The following is a 9,702-nucleotide window of genomic DNA, read 5'->3' as shown; positions in this document are numbered from 1 at the left end:
TCAGCATATTCTGATGTTGTATTACAAAATAAGAGCCCAGTGTCACTTACAAAATGACAACATATTCTGATGCTGAATTTCACATGTAAAATTGTTTAATGGCATTAATATTTACAAATTATTTTCAAAAATGTGTATAGTCAATCTTACACAAATTATTTAAAGGGACACAGACTGGAATTAGCAACAATATTTTACAATAAAAATAAAAATAGCATAATTTAATTAAAAATAAAATCACTTTTCTAAGAGCACAAAATGCAGTCCCAATTGTTGACTCTGGCCTGTTCCAGCTCCTCTTCAGTCATGCCCAGGCACTCTCGCAGCTGTCACACTGGATCTAGAAAGTAAGAAGCTGGAAATATCACTGATCTGCTACAAACACAGATCCAAGGTTTAATATTGCTACTGCTTTTTACTTTCCAATTCACCTTTCACAAGTGAACAAACAAACATCCCCACTTTGTCATAGGAGACGCACTTCCACTTAGCTTTTTTTAATAAGCACTGTGCACAGGTATTGGCCTCATCAAACACTAAAATATTAAGTATAAACCGTAATTGGTAACACAAACATATGGTGTTCATAGTTCAAAGTAAATCTCCTTGTTTAATTGACTGCATACATTTCAGTTGTTCTGTACTAAACCACAACCAACAAGATATTCAGGTAATTACTAAAAGCAGCCTTTAAAATATTGTATAACTGTGTAAAGACATTAACGGTACCATTAATAAACAGTCCATTTACATCCCTTTCATTCGTGTCACTGTCAATCTATGAGAGGGAATTTTAAGATGTTTGTAATTAATAGGGCAAACAAGAAAGGTGGTGGGGTGGCCCTGTATGTCGATGTTTCTTTGAAATGTAATAAGGTGGTAACCATGTCAAAAGAATGTGATGGTTACTGTAGAGATAGAAATGAAAAGAAGTAAAAATATAATTATTAGTTGTGCTTATAGAGCCCCTGGAGCATGCATAGACATCACAAAAGATCACTTAATTCATATGTTTGACAGGATAGTAGGGCGGAAGAAAGTGTTTTTGTGTGGGGATTTCAATGTTGATCTCTTAAATCCACAAGGGCACAAGGGAACTAGTGAATTTATTTATGTCATGCATAGCCTGGGTTTAATTCCAACCATCGCCAAGCAGGGTCACAGCTTATAGCGCGACTCTGATTGATAACACATATTCGAATGTTATGGATACAGCTGTCTCAGGAGGGTTACTTATTGAAGATATAAGTGATCATTTACCTATATTTGCTATTTATCACTGTAACCATAAATTAAAAATACCTGTGCCGATAACAGAGATTAGAAAACGGAGGATGAGAACTCCAGGAACGGTGGAAGCCTTTAAGGCAGATTTATTAAAACAAAATTGGAAGAATGTCTATGTAAATGATGTACAGGAAGCTTACAGTTCATTCTTAGCTACATTTATTCAATTGTATAACAAGAACTGTCCTATGATGATATATAACGTAAAGGATAAAAAGAAGCAGCAAAAATGTTGGATGACCAAAGGACTATTAAATGCATGTAAAAAGAAGAATACTCTGTATAGAGAATTTATAAAACATAGAACAGAGAATGCTGAATTGAAGTATAAGGTTTATAAAAATAAATTAACAAAAATACTTAGAACAAGGAAAGAGGCATACTATAGTAGCAGATTAGAGAAAAACAGAGACAATATGAGAGGCACATGGAAAGTTATAAATAGCTTGTTGAAAAATAAAAATCTGGAATTTGAATATCCTAAATATATTATGAAAAATAATATGTTGGTTGACAAAAAAGAAAACATTGCTAAAGAGTTTAATGATTTCTTTGTGAATGTGGGGCCCAACCTAGCTAAGAACATCGTTGAACCCCAAGATGAAGAGGGGGTAGAAGAATTAATTGAAAATAATCTATATACAATGTTTTTAAGGAAGGTTGACGAATTGGAAGTAAGAGAAACGGTTAGAAATTGCAAAAATAAAAGATCAGTTGATGTCCATGGTATAGATATGGCTTTATTGAAAGAGACTATTGAATGTGTGATTAAGCCATTGACATATATTTGCAATGCTTCCTTCAAAGCGGGAATATTTCCAGATCAAATGAAAATAGCCAAGGTGTTACCTTGTTATTCAAAGCGGGAGACAAAAAGGAACTCTCGAACTACAGGCCGGTATCGATTCTCCCACAATTTTCCAAGATTTTGGAAAAATTATTTGTTAAGAGGCTGGATAGTTTCATTGATAAATATAATATTCTAACTGAGAATCAGTATGGGTTTAGAATTAATCAGTCAACTGGATTGGCATTAATGAAGCTAGTGGAAGAAATTGCATCAGCTATAGATAAAAAGGAAATTTGTCTTGGGATTTTTATCGATTTAAAAAAGGCTTTTGATACGATCGACCATGAGATCCTTTTGAAAAAAATTAAGCAAATATGGGATTAGAGGAATTGGTCATTCCTGGATTAAGTCATATCTAAATAATAGAAGTCAATTTGTTTCATTTGATGGAATGGACTCAGATTCCTTAAAAATACTTTGTGGGGTGCCCCAAGGCTCTGTATTAGGACCTAAATTATTTATTTTATATTTAAATGATTTGTGTAAAGCGTCCAAATCGCTTAAAAGTATTCGTTTTGTTGATGACACAAGTTTCTTCCACTCAGGCAAAGAGTTGCAGGACATAGTGAAGGTTGTAGAGAGAGAAATGGTAATGGTTAAAAAGTGGTAAATACACAAATAAATTATCGTTAAATATGAGCAAAACTAAGTTTATGATTTGGGGAAATTGCAAGGTACAGGAGATAAAAGTAAGAATTGGGCAAGGGGAAATAGAGAGAGTAGAGGAAACTAAATTTTTGGGTGTTATACTTGATTGTAAATTGGGATGGAAGAGGCATGTTAATTTTGTTAAGATGAAAATATCTAAATCAATAGCAATACTAAATAAAATTAAGGGATTGTTGAATAAACAGGCATTATACTTGTTATACTCCTCATTAATTTTGCCATATATCACCTACTGTTTAGAGATATGGGGAAATATTTATAAGACTTATACCCATTCAATTTTCCTTTTACAGAAAAGGGCTATAAGAATCATTATATATTCTAAATATAGAGATCACACCAATGATTTATTTCTTAAACTAAAAACATTTAAGTTTTATGATTTGGTAGAATATAAAATTGCACAGATTATGTTTAAAGTTTATAATAACTTGCTGCCAATTAAAATCTTAGTTATGTTTGAAAAAAGGGATTGCAAATACAGATTAAAAGGAAGAGGTATATTTAAAAAAAAGAAAGTTAGAACTAATATTAGATGTATGACCATCTCCATAAAGGGGGTGAATGTATGGAACAATTTAGATGATGAATTGAAATTGTGTCAAACCATTAGTAGTTTTAAGAGACTTCTAAGAATAAAGAGATTGGAGGTTTATAGATTAAGTGGGTGATTCAAGTAAAATAAATGATGAGTTTGCTTGCACTCTATGTTATACTATGATGTTATAGAGTAAATTAAACGTCTGCTGGTATGTTAAGTGAGAAGGTTAGGCGCTATAAGCTGTTAGCTTCAGCCTAAACCTTTTTTTCTTTTTTTTGGTTAAATACTGATACATGTTGTGTTACATGTTACATGAAATTGTTTGTATGTTCTTGTTTTATGGTTTGTATGGCCAGAGAGAAAAAATAAAATAAATAAATAAATAAATAAATATATGACCAGATTACATCAGTATTACTGTGCTGCTGTGTCTGTGTTCAGCCTGTTATGCTGCTTAACGCTGCAAAGAACGACATTCTTTGGTGAAAGAGTTATTATTTGTTAGTAGGGATGGAAACGGTTAATCGATTATCGATTAATTGTCGACAAGAATTTACTGGATTAAATTAAATTAATTGTCGGCTAATTGAATATTGCGAACGTGACACGAGATTCTCACGCGGGCGGCGAGAGACCCGACACAAACCTGAGGCAGCTAAAAAGAAACCAAACATGTGGCGGTCAAAACGGAGTGGAGTGTGGGAGCATTTCAAATTTGAGGCGAAGGAGGACGAAAAGTGCCACCATTGCGCATATGCTTCAGTTATTGTGTGTGTGAGAGATCTCAGGACTGGTGGGAGCATACTGGCTTTAAATATTGGCTTTAACGAGGAGCAGTGGGTCCGAAATTTTGTTGTGTACAACAATATGTTGTCAACGTTTGTCCACATTCCTCTCCTACGACGACACAACGTTTCGTCGGGTCATCCGTCCCTTTGCAGATGCGCGTGGGTTTCTCTCGTCATTAAACCGCGGAGACGTTGCCCAATGCCTCAGAAAATCCGACCTGCCTGTTTACATGACAGTCGCATTTGCACATATCCGATTTATTTCCACATATGAATGAGGCCTGAAACCGATCTCGATATATCCGAATGCATGCGTTTTTTTCCTGTTTACACTGTCATAGAACACATCGGATCTGTGTCACATGTGAGCAAAAAATCGGAATTGGGTCACATTTAGGGTTGCCAACAGTTCCGTATAATACGGAATCGTTCCGTATTTGACACATAAAAGTCTTGTTCCGTATTGAACTGATACGGAACGCACTTTGTTCCGTATTTTTGAGAATCAATTCAGTGCAAATCCATGACAGACACATATAACGTTAGCTTCTAATATATGTCAGACTATGAACGAAGACATCCCAGTCAGCAAATTACCTTTGGCACAGATGTGGGCCAGATAAACAGCTGAGCTGTGGCCCAGATTAGTTTGTGTTTGCCGGCCCAGATATGGCCCACATCTCCTTTGCCAGAACTGAACCAAAGGACTGCCATAACTCCACCAAGCATGAGCCAAATACTACAAATTCATGTGGCCCATATGTGGGCCTGGTATGCAACTTCAGTATGGTTGAGTTCTGTTAAAATCTAACGGCCCTTATGTGGCCCACATGCAGCTGACAGTATTTAAAGTCTTATTAACTCACAGGTAAATTAAACACTCAACAACAAATGTACTCAAAACTATTTATTTTGACAAGCATTTAAATAATTACAGCTAAAGTGTTGTACTTAATTACAGCAGTATTCAGTTGAAAACATTTCATAAAAATAAATATAATTACAGCAAGAGTTGAATAATAACAGTAGTATTCAGTTGAAAACATTTATCAAAATAAATATAATTACAGCAACAGAGTTGAATTTAATAATTACAGTAGTATTCAGTTGAAAACATTTAAGAATACATAGAATTACAGCTACTCAGTTGTACTTATTTTAAGTAGAATTCAGTTGAAAACATTCAAGAATACAAATTAATAATATAAATAGCATTCAAAGCAATTTTTTTACACCAAAGTTCAAAACACTCAATCAAAGCGTGTATTAATGTTATGTTTAATTAGTCCAATGAGAGTAATACAAATAAATCACAGTTGGTAAAGAGAACTTTAAAGAGAAATTGAGAAAGTTAAAGCAAACTTGAAAGGTAAAGAGTTGAGAAGTGTGTTGATGTGCAGAGAAGTCTCCAATGAGGGTCGGCAATGTGTTGATCTTTTCCAGTAAGGGGATTCTGCCTGACTGCACCTGCAATGAAGAAGAATTTAAATAATGTTAGCAGCAATACAACCTGGACGCTAGAGCTGCAGGAGAATAAAAAAAATCATTAATGTAAATATCCTATAATATTTTAATTGCAATTATTAACAAATTAAACACCTCTGAATTACCAGTGTATGAAAGTTTTTTTCCAGTAAATTTTCAAAAGGAATTGCAAATTATATTTTTCAATATGTGGGCCAGAATTATACCGTAATTCCTTATGACAAATTATTTCGATTTTTAGAATACTTTTGCACCAACAACCGGTTAAAATTTACAGCACTGCATGTATTCTGCTTCTTTTTTAAAAAAAAGACATGCACACGCTAATGTAAAAACACACCAACACTGATAGCATTAATGTCATGTTTTAGTCCAAAGACAGAGTCTACAAAAATAAGTGTTTTTACAAACACAAAATAAACTCAAGATAATCTGCAATGATGCGAGACAATTTGGAAGCAGAAACACACAAACAATAATGGGCCAAGTACTGAATGCAAGGAGGAACATAAAGGGTTAGTTCGCCCAAAAATGAAAATTCTGTCTGTAATTACCCTCAAGTTTTTCCAACTTCTGGGTTGTACGTCAGAGCGTAGACTCACTATTGGCCGACGCTGGTCATGTGTGGGATGCTGGCCAATCGTGAGCCTACGTTCTGATGTACAACACAGAAGCGCTGCGCTGTTACACTACGTTGAATAAAGTCTTTATTTTAGCTTGTTTTGCGCACAAAAAGTATTTTCGACACTTGATAAACTTAAGGTTCAGCCACTGTATTCTTGGACTATTTTGAACAATGTCTTTACTAACTTTCTGGGCTGGCAAGTTTCAATAACAGAGAAGCCTATGGAGAAGTGATCCAGCTCTCAGATTTCATCATAAATATCTTAATTTGTGTTCCGAAGATGAACGAAGGTCTTACGGGGGTGGAACAACATGAGGGTGAGTAATTACTGACAGAATTTTCATTTTTGGGTGAACTAACCCTTTAAATACACAGTGATAATGAACTAAATACAGATAGTTGTAGGCATGCGCTGGTATGAGACTTTGACAGAATGATAATCTTATATTGTGATTACAGCTTTAAAATGTATGATTGAAACAATATGATTCGCAATATATAAAAAATAACTTTCTTTAAAAACAAAACATAAAACTTCTAAATAAAAAATGCAGTCACTTAAGTGAGCCACGGATGTGATCAGGTAATGACAAAAAAAGTTGTTTGGTTCGATACTGAGATAACAGAAATAAAAATACAATGTTCTGTAAAGCGGTTTTGAAAAGTTGTGTATTGTGCAAAGTGCTATACAAATAAAAGTGACTTCTAAAAAAGGTCTCACCAATGACAACTTCCTTTACGACCAGGCGTTGGACACCAATCTTCCCATTGACTTCTCTCCAATTCATAACGTGCCACAGCAGTTGTAAAAGTGGCTTTCAGCACTCTCCACACGGTGTTATCCGGGTCAGAGCCACCAACCAAACCCACATAGGTAATCTGATAGGAAAAAAAAAACATTGTGTAAGTGGTTGAAATATGCATTTAAATAGACCACCCTAAAATGAAAGTGCTTTTATATTTTATTAAAAAATGAACTATAAACTATTATTTACTCCATCTGAAACCATATTTTCTAGGTTTTTAATATGGAAATTATTGTCATTGCCCCACCCATACCACACATTAGGGCTGGGTGGTATGACAGTATACCATAGCATGGTATATAAACTATATCGTGAGAAATTAGAGTAATTATAAAAATTTCCTGCCTCTTCCAAGCTTTATAATGGCAGTGAATGGCTGCTCAATTAATTGATAGTTAACAGAAATACAGCAATTCTTTGTTTGTTCATGTTAGTTCACAGTGCATACTAAAGTTAACAAGTATATTTTTTTTATATTGAATAGTAAATGTTGAAATTAACATTAACACATATTAATATATGCAGTAGAAGTGCAGTTCATTATTAGTTCATGTTAATGTTCAGGTATTGTATCGAAAGTCATAATTTTGGTATTGTGACTTGACACTAATAGCCTAACGTTAACATTACAACTTTAATTTTAAAGAGGGAAAGGTCATGAGAAAAAGTCTTGGTTGAATATCATTTCAGAGTTAAATAAAGATACATACAATAATGCACACGTATTAATGTGTTTATTCTTGGCATTTTTATATTATTATGATTAGTTGAATGATTGTGAACACAAATTAGGATTTAGGTTTTCTGACAAACAGTAACACCGACATTGGACCGCGTCGCCTTAATTCACAAATAGGCTAACGTACTACACAATGACAAACTATACTATTTTATTGTGTACGACAGTGAGCTGTTGATTTATAAACAAAAACATCTTAATTTAAAACGGCAAACCAGCGAACTGCTATAGCCTAAGTTAACGGTTAAGTTAAACATTAGGCTAAACTTTATTGTAAGTTATAGCAGTAAACTGAAGAAAATATTAGCTAGTTCAACCCCTTCCTCGATGGAACGAATAACTAAACGCATAATAACATGCAATATTGACACATAATGCTGCATATTTCATTTATATGACTTTAAAATGCCAAAACATCACTTACCTGAATGTACACAGTCGTGAGGAAAGCAGAGTAAATGGCGTCAGCTGGCCAGCATCGCAGTCAAACTCGCGCCGTAGTCTCTCCACCAATAGGAGGGAAGATGCAGAGCAACCTGAGGTGTGGAACGGCGGATGTTTGCCGCACTCGATTTCAGGATTCCTGTGTTTTTCCACGTATAAGCCAAATGTTTACCACAAGTCGGTGTTTCTCACTGTGTGCCATAGCTCAGCCACATATGGTTCTCATGTGTTCGTTGTTATCTGGGCCATATACCTCAAAATCAGTTGTGAACCAAGAGAGCATTTCCCGCAGATTTTAAAGTTATGGCAAAACAAATATGGCTACGATTTGGCCCATATCTGTTCAGCCATGCCACATCTAGGCCATATGTGCCAGATAATACCCACATGTGGCCCACATGTAATTGCTATCTGGGATTTGTAGGCTATGATAAGAAGAAAAAAAAAACCAAGGCGGTGCGGTAGATACTAATTTCTCCCCCTGTTTGTCTATGATCAGCGTAGCGTTTCTAACATCTTGGAACATCATCAGAGAATGCCCTTTTAATTGGTCGTTTCAGTCATTGTGAGTCACGTATCATAGCAACGATGACGACAAGTAACAACAGCGGGAAATGTAAAAATGACTACCTCCGAGCAGCCGGCGAAAAAGAAAAGAGCACAAAAATATAGAATTGAATGGGAAAATGACTACCAACCCGTGGCTGGAATGCGTGAGGGACAATGAATACACGGCCGAGCGATGTCAAGGTTCCTTGTCCGTCAGACGTCTCCAGAGGCTGATATGGTAGGCTATGTAATCATGTGGATTTTTAAAACTCAAATATAGTTCATAAGAAAGTGATTATATTAAAAGAGATAGTACAGGTTTAGCCTAACATTGTAAAGAAATCAAAGAAGTACACATGGGAAAAATAGCTGCACAATGTGCTTAGTCTGGAGGTTTATTTATTTCTGTGAGATTTTCCATGTGCATACATACAGGTGTTGTATTGCTTGAATGCAGTATTTGAGTGCAATATTTTAGATTTTCTTTATTAGCTGTTTTTTTATTTATGTTTTTTATATTATTGTTTTGCACTGGAAAGAAAGTTAACTATAATGGAAGTATAATTATATAAATATATTTGCACTACACCTCCTTAAAATGTTGTCTAATTAAATTAAAAATATATTTTTTTGCACTGGAAAGAACATTCTAGAAGTCTAATTCTATTGAATAAGTTTGCACAAGGCTACAGAAAACTGTTTATTTTTCTTCAAATGCAGTCTAAGCCGATGAGTTTTGAATGCTATATATGTATTTGTTTAAGTTAAAAATAAAACGTATTATAAACTAAACAAATCCATGGTTCATTGTTGGCAAAATGATCATGATAGGCTTTATATTTCACATCTAACTTATGTGGTTCAGTCTTGTATATTGATTAGGCCTACTTTGCTATTCTATAAATATAGGCCTAATAAG

General features: G+C 34.5%; 1 long non-coding RNA gene across 1 annotated transcript; it reads right to left on the bottom strand.

Moving 5' to 3' along the window:
* Positions 1-4,724: 4,724 nt before the first annotated feature.
* Positions 4,725-8,644, bottom strand: LOC311082349. The gene is made up of 3 exons (XR_014606113.1): positions 8,215-8,644; positions 6,967-7,124; positions 4,725-5,602 (listed from the first exon to the last, which is right to left on the bottom strand). It is a non-coding gene; the product is annotated as an uncharacterized lncRNA (long non-coding RNA).
* Between the last annotated feature and the right edge of the window lie 1,058 nt (positions 8,645-9,702).

The sequence above is a fragment of the Abramis brama genome (genome assembly GCF_963993115.1).
Source record: "Abramis brama genome assembly, chromosome: 4".
NCBI classification, from domain to species: domain Eukaryota; kingdom Metazoa; phylum Chordata; class Actinopteri; order Cypriniformes; family Leuciscidae; genus Abramis; species Abramis brama.
This window is presented reverse-complemented; position numbering and strand designations above follow the sequence as displayed.